The sequence below is a fragment of the Microchirus variegatus genome (genome assembly GCF_963457635.1).
Source record: "Microchirus variegatus genome assembly, chromosome: 22".
Lineage (NCBI taxonomy): Eukaryota > Metazoa > Chordata > Actinopteri > Pleuronectiformes > Soleidae > Microchirus > Microchirus variegatus.
In genome coordinates, this window is record NC_139823.1 from 18331819 (window position 1) to 18340543 (window position 8725).

Here is an 8725-nt window from a genome sequence, read left to right on the forward strand (position 1 = left end):
GCCCTCATCGCTTTTAAAGACTGATATCACACACACACACATATATGTATATATATATATATATATGTATATATATATACATATATATATATACAAGTATATATATTATGATTGTTAAATAAGCAGCAGATTGTTTTTTCCTTGATTTCCCGTGAGGTGTCCTCGACCCCTTCTCTTATTTGCGGGTTCTTTTATGAAGAGGAGCGAGCAGAGGCTGTTCAGCTAACTGTGTTAGCGTGCACGCACACACACACAGACACACACAGACACACACACACACACACACACAGGAGGATGTAATGGAATCAGCAGAGAGAAATGAAAGCACTGGCTCTAAGTGTTTACAATAACTTTCTCTTTTTCGCTTCTGATTCCATCAGAGACTTCAGTGTGTGCGTGTGCGTGTGTTTGTGTGTGTGTGTGTGTGTGAAAATGATATTATGGGCTTTATAAATAAACCAGAAGTTGCCTGCGAGCTCAGTGAAGTCACACAAACCCACTCAGACGAGACAGTAATTGAACTGTTGATGAAACAATTAACAATTTCACGTTATTGTGATCATCGTATTCCGCCAACACACAGTCCTAGTGATTTATTAGATAGATACTATATATATATATATATATATATATCATATCCATCATGCAGTGTCAGGCATCATTAGAAGAGAGCAGATGCTGTACAGTGAACTCGGCCTGAACTGGAAACTCTATCCGTGTCGCTGCAGCGTCTAAAAGTTTGTGCGTTTATTGAAAACGACTGAATCCCATCTGTTTGTGTCGTTAGCCGTTAGCCGCGGTGCTTCCTCCTCGCCACGTCTCCATTACACAATCGCTCACAGTGCAAACAGTTCGTCTGCTCACAGTCCACCTCGGTATCTGTGCCGTATCTGAGTTCTTGCAGCAACAACAAGACAATGAGCAGCAGCTGAAAATGGGGGGGGGGGGGGTGGAAAAGAGGGGGGAACAAATAGGTTCTTGAGGGTCGTCGTGACGTCACTGATATGATAAATGTGTGGTTAAACGTTCACCGCGGCGCCTCCTGTCACCTGGGACTCGGCGTTACCTGACACTGTACATGTTCCCTGTGTTTATATGATTCTACTACGGCTTGGTATCGATGTTACCTAAGAAAAACATTACATTGCAATTACACTACAACGTTACAAAAACGCTACATTAAAAAAACACTACAGCATTACAAAAACACCACAACGTTACAATAACGCCATAACGTTAAAGAAAAACGCTACAACATGACAAGAACACTCCAACTTTATAAAAACGCTACAACATTACAAAAACACTATGACATTACAAAACACTACATTACAAAAATGCTACAACATTGCAAAAACGCTACAAAAACACTACATTACAAAAACACTACGTTACAAAAACGCTACATTACCAAAACACTACAGAATTACAAAAACACTACATTACAAAAATACTACAACATTACAAGAATGCTAAAACATTACAAAACCACTACAGCATTACAAAAACGCTACAACGTTACAAAAACACCATAACGTTACAAAAACACCATAACGTTACAAAAACACTACAACTTCATAAAAACGCTACAACATTACAAAACCACTACAGCATTACAAAAATGCTACAAGGTTACAAAAATACCATAACATTACAAAACGCTAAAACATTGCAAAAAACGCTACAACATTTCAAAACGCTAAAACATTACAAAAATGCTACAACATAACGAAAACGCTACATCATTACAAAAACGCTGCATCATTACAAAAACGCTACAACATTACAAAAACGCTACAACATTACAAAACGCTTAAACATTAAAAAAACACTACAACATTACAAAAACACTACAACATTACAAAAACCCTACAACATTACAAAAACGCTACAACATTAAAAAACACTACATCATTACAAAAACGCTACAACATAACAAAAACGCTACATCATTACAAAAACACTACATCATTACAAAAACGCTACAACATTAAAAAACGCTACAACATTACAAAAACGCTACAACATTACAAAAACGCTAAAACATTACAAAAAAACGCTACAACATTACAAAAACATTACAAAAACGCTACAACATTGCAAAAATGCTAAAACATTACAAAAATGCTACAATATTCCAAAAACGCGAAAATACAACAAATATAAAAACATTACGTGTTTTTTTTTCCAAGTGAGCTGACCCCGCCCACATTGAGGAATAGCTATGAAGTCATGGAAAACAATGTGACTGATACTACTGTGTGTGTGCGTGTGTGTGTGACATGGATGAATGTGTGGAAACAGCAGAATTCATCATATTATGCTAACGGCGTCGTGGACTCACTCATCATGATGTAATAGCTCTTTTTAAATCAACACTTTTTTCTTTTCTCACCGTAATAGATGAAAAAAACCACGTCTTTCATTTTGTCCTGACGATAAATCATCACAGTTTTACGTCTTTGCACAAAAACCTTTTCCCTTGAAGCCACAGGTTGAGTGAGTAAAATGCACATTTTGTACATTTTAATCAAGAAAACCTGGTTTTATCAAGAATAATATTCATCATTGTATTTATATAGCAGCTGTAGTAAGAGGAGAAGGAAATATAAATGGACGTAAAGGAGAAATACATCAAGTTAAAGTGAATAAAAATGCTCAAATTGACAATATTACATGAAGGGTGGTAAAATGACATTTTTGATGAATGTCGGGGAAAAATAAAGCAGCAATGAACGATGTAAAGTGAGTGTCGAGACAAACAGCAGCTGTTTATTTAAACGTGTGTGTGTGTGTGTGTGTGTGTGTGTGTGTGTGTGTGTGTGTGTGTGTGTGTGTGTGTGTGTGTGTGTGTGTGTGTGTGTGTGTGTGTGTGTGTGTTACCAGGACGTTAATAAATAAAAGTCACCACAAACAGACGTTAAACAGACGGCAGAATTTATAAGTGGCTGTTTCCTACAAAAATACAAAAATGCTACAACGTTACAAAAAAATGCTACAACGTTACAAAAAACGCTACAATATTACAAAAACGCTACATTACAAAAATGCTACATTACAAAAACGCTACATTACAAAAAACGCTACAACATAAAAAAACGCCACAACATAACAAAAACGCTATAACATTAGAAAAACGCTACAACATTAGAAAAACGCTACAACAATACAAAGAAACACTACATTATAAAAACGCTACGTTACAAAAATGCTACGTTACAAAAAACGCTACAATATTACAAAAACGCTACATTACAAAAATGCTACATTACAAAAACGCTACATTACAAAAAACGCTACAACATTACAAAAAACGCTACAACATTACAGAAACGCTACATTACAAAAACGCTAAAACATTGCAAAAACGCTACAACATTACAAAAAACGCTGTAACATTACAAAAAACGCTATAACATTACAAAAACGCTACAACATTACAAAAACGCTATAACATTAGAAAAATGCAACAACATTAGAAAAACGCTACATTAGAAAAACGCTATATTACAAAAATGCTACGTTACAAAAAATGCTACAATATTACAGAAACGCTACATTACAAAAACGCTACAACATTACAAAAACCCTACAACGTTACAAAAACGCTACAACCATTATTATTATAATAATGATAATAATAATATAAAAAGTGACTTTTATGGGAATATTGTCCTCGGCTCACTGTTTTTCCCTCCAGTTAGACTGTCGTCCAGTGAGTGCGTGTGTGCGTGCGTGCGTGCGTGTGCGTGTGTGTGCGTGTGTGTGTGTGTGGACACATGCTCATGTTCCAGTGGTTTAGTCTAAAGCACTTATGAGGAGGCTGGATTTGTTCCGGGCACCAGGATAGGTCACTAATTTCCTTCTTCCGCTTCCTCGAGGCAGGTGCAGCGTGACATCCACCCTCCTCCCCTCCCTCCTCCCCTATCTCCTCACCTCCTCCCCTATCTCCTCACTCCTCACCCCCCCCCCCCCCCCCTCCCATCTGCCACACTGATCAGTGGAACAGCAGAATTCTTCGCTGACATGCGGCGGGTGTGATTCCTAAATGGCAACACAGATTTTTCTGTCACTGCTGACTCTGTAATCATATACACTTACACTCTCTCACACACACATGTATATATAAATATGTATGTCATTCTCAGCGTGTTATTTGCACCTGCTACACACACACACACACACACGGAGTGTGTATAAGTGTTGATGGTGTGAGTCAGTCATATTACACAACGTGTCAGTGCAGCTTTTCCTCTCTCTCACACCAAAATCCCATAGAAAAAAAGTGTCATTTTTAGCCCGCGGTTACACAGGAGCTGCTGGTCCGCTGCTGCCTCGTGTGGTCACTTTGTGTCACTGAAACAAAGTATTTGAAATGCCGAATTGACAGAATAAGACATTTAAACTTACTGATGGAGGCGGCAGTGGATCGACAACTCCTGTTGTGTACTTGTGTGCTGTCGTGTTAAAATCGTTGGTTTTCTCTATGGACTTTGGTGTGGGAGAGTGAGCGGTTCACAAAGCAGCACAATTTCCACTTTTCCAGATTGTAGCAACTTAAAAAAATTATTCCAAATCAACACCAGATTAATTCTAGAATATCCGAAGACTATGTTATTTACTTTATCAGAAACATTAAATAGACTTTTCCAGTTGGAAATTAAAGTTTCCTAACCGCTCACTCTCCCACACCAAATCCCATAGAAAAAAGTGTCATTTTTTTAGCCCGCGGTTACACAGGAGCTGCTGGTCCACTGCTGCCTCGTGTGGTCACTTTGTGTCACTGAAACAAAGTATTTGAAATGCCGAATTGACAGAATAACACATTTAAACTTAGTAATAGAGGCAGCAGTGGATCGACGACTCCCGTTGTGTACTGTCGTGTTAAAATCGTTGATTTTCTCTATGGACTTTGGTGTGGGAGAGTGGGCGGTTCACAAAGCAGCACAATTTCCACTTTTCCAGATTGTAGCAACTTAAAAAAAATATTCCAAATCAACACCAGATTAACCCTAGAATATCCTAAGACTATGTTATTTACTTTATCAGAAACATTAAATCGACTTTTCCAGTTGGAAATTAAAGTTTCCTAACCGCTCACTCTCCCACACCAAATCCCATAGAAAAAAGTGTCATTTTTTTAGCCCGCGGTTACACAGGAGCTGCATGTCCACTGCTGCCTCGTGTGGTCACTTTGTGTCACTGAAACAAATTATTTGAAATGCCGAATTGACAGAATAACACATTTAAACTTACTGATAGAGGCAGCAGTGGATCGACAACTCCCGTTGTGTACTTGTGTGCCGTCGTGTTAAAATCGTTGATTTTCTCTATGGACTTTGGTGTGGGAGAGTGAGCGGTTCACAAAGCAGCACAATTTCCACTTTTCCAGATTGTAGCAACTTAAAAAAATTATTCCAAATCAACACCAGATTAATTCTAGAATATCCGAAGACTATGTTATTTACTTTATCAGAAACATTAAATCGACTTTTCCAGTTGGAAATTAAAGTTTCTTAACCGCTCACTCTCGCACACCAAATCCCATAGAAAAAAGTGTCATTTTTTTAGCCCGCGGTTACACAGGAGCTGCTGGTCCGCTGCTGCCTCGTGTGGTCACTTTGTGTCACTGAAACAAAGTATTTGAAATGCCGGATTGACAGAATAACACATTTAAACTTACTGATGGAGGCGGCAGTGGATCGACAACTCCTGTTGTGTACTTGTGTGCTGTCGTGTAAAAATCGTTGATTTTCTCTATGGACTTTGGTGTGGGAGAGTGAGCGGTTCACAAAGCAGCACAACTTCCACTTTCCAGATTGTAGCAACTTAAAAAATATATTCCAGATTGATTCTAGAATATCCGAAGACTATGTTATTTACTTTATCAGAAACATTAAATAGACTTTTCCAGTTGGAAATTAAAGTTTCCTAACCGCTCACTCTCCCACACCAAATCCCATAGAAAAAAGTGTCATTTTTTTAGCCCGCGGTTACACAGGAGCTGCTGGTCCGCTGCTGCCTCGTGTGGTCACTTTGTGTCACTGAAACAAAGTATTTGAAATGCCGAATTGACAGAATAAGACATTTAAACTTACTGATGGAGGCGGCAGTGAATCGACAACTCCTGTTGTGTACTTGTGTGCTGTCGTGTTAAAATCGTTGGTTTTCTCTATGGACTTTGGTGTGGGAGAGTGAGCGGTTCACAAAGCAGCACAATTTCCACTTTTCCAGATTGTAGCAACTTAAAAAAATTATTCCAAATCAACAACAGATTAATTCTAGAATATCCTAAGACTATGTTATTTACTTTATCAGAAACATTAAATCGACTTTTCCAGTTGGAAATTAAAGTTTCCTAACCGCTCACTCTCCCACACCAAATCCCATAGAAAAAAAGTGTCATTTTTTTAGCCCGCGGTTACACAGGAGCTGCTGGTCCGCTGCTGCCTCGTGTGGTCACTTTGTGTCACTGAAACAAAGAATTTGAAATGCCGGATTGACAGAATAACACATTTAAACTTACTAATAGAGGCGGCAGTGGATCGACGACTCCCGTTGTGTACTGTTGTGTTAAAATCGTTGATTTTCTCTATGGACTTTGGTGTGGGAGGGTGAGCGGTTTACACAAAGCTGCAGTTTCCCAGTCCAAAAATGGCCGTCGCTATGACAAATGAACAATACATCTTTTCATTTGTTTCTCCATCGTTTGCATATCATGTTTTTATTTATTTATTTATTTATTTATTCTGGCGTTCGTCAGCAGCGTTGCGTGTCAATCTGAGCTGACGGCAGAATAAACACACGCCTCCTCTCGTCGTGAGCTCTTTTCAGAGCAGATTATCGCTGCTGCCGCTGCTTCGTCTTCCATTGTCCTGACTGACTGCAACCCACTTATTTAATCCAGCACTAATCTGCCGTGTTTGGCATTTTTTGTTGTTGTTGTTGTTGTTGTTGTGGGTTGACTCTCACAGAACAGGAAGAAGATGTGTTTATTTATTTATTTATTTATCTATTGCTCAGTTAATGAGGACACAGCTTGTTTTTATTAAGTGTGCATTCGCTCTAAAACGTGTTAATAGGAGATAAATATCAGTTTTAATTTGTGAAAGCGTCGCTAAAAACTGCTTTTCCTTCATCTTCAGGATTATGAATGAGGAGAAAATGTATTTCTGTGCCATGAAATTAAGGTTTGCATGAGCTTTGAGTGACTCGATGAGGGAGAAGATATATTAATCGGAATATTTTTTGAGGAAAAAGTCGCAGTATGACGAAAATAAAGTCATAATGTTGCCAGATTTCACAACGAGAAAATTTGCAGGATGTAAAAGACGTAATGTTACGAGAAAAAGTCGGAATATCGCGAGAAAAAAGAAGTGGTGTTAGAAGAACAGAGTCGTAATTTTACGAGAATGAAGTTGTGATTTCACGAGAAAAAACTATTTTAAAAAGTCGCAATTTTACGAGAAAAAGTCGCAATTTTACGTGGGAAAAAAGTTGCACAAAAATAAAGTCGTAATCTTGCGAGAACAAAGTCATAATTTTATGAGGAAAAAAGTCACGATGTGACGAGAATAAAGTCGTGATTTTGCGAGAAAAAACATTTGCAGTTTAAAAAAAAAGTTGCAATGTTACGAGAAAAAATGCTCAGTATTAGAAGAATAAAGTCATAATGTTACAAGAACAGAGTTGTAATTTTAGGAGAAAAAAGTTGCACAAAAATAAAATTGTGCCATTGCGAGAAAAAAATTGCAGTATTAAAAAAGTCGTAATTATAGGTGAATAAAGACGTAATATTATAATACTTTTATTATTATTGTGTGTGTGTGTGTGTGTGTGTGTGTGTGTGTGTGTGTGTGTGTGTGTGTGTGTGTGTGTGTGTGTGTGTGTGTGTGTGTGTGTGTGTGTGTGTGTGTCTGTGTGTGTGTGTGTGTGTGTGTGTGTGTGTGTGTGTGTGTGTGTGTGTGTGTGTGTATCCGGCTGAGCAGCTGAGTGGATTAGAGGTCTCTGGACCTTAGTGACCCACAGGGACTTTCCTCATTCCTGGGTCACACAGCTGGTTCACAAAGTGTTAAGTGTGAGTGTGTGTGTGTGTGTGTGCGCGTGTGTGTGTGTGTGTGTGTGCTCCTGTCGGCCTCTGGTTCGACCTAAAGTTCCTCACACTGTGCCACGTGAACGCAACGATGACAATGTTCCCATAAATTATGACTGAACTTGGTGCATCTGGATAAAAGGTTTGCAGAGTGTGTGTGTGTGTGCGTGTGTGTGTGTGTGAGTCAGTGTTTGAGAGCTTGTGTTTGTGTTCTGTGAGTGACACAATGAGATCTCTGTTTACTTGTTCACTTATGTAACGTCGTCATCATCGCTGAAGCTGTGCGGCACGAACCATTTTAGTCTGAGTCAGAGGGGAATCCTACCTACTGTCTTTGGTTTGGACAGTAGAGACACTTTGACTCTCGAATTAGCTGGTATACATGCTAACAAACACGTCACAAACACGCCAGAGAGAAAACAAGTGGGAAACAGCAGCACAGGCACTAAATTAGCACAAAAATTAGCAGCTATACATGCTAACAAACATGTCACAAACACGCCAGAGAGAAAACAATTCGACAACAGCAGCACAGAACACACTGAGAACTAAAATTAGCAGGTATACATGCTAACAAACACATCGGAAAGAAAACAAGTCGACAACAGTAGCACAGGCACTGAATTAGCACTA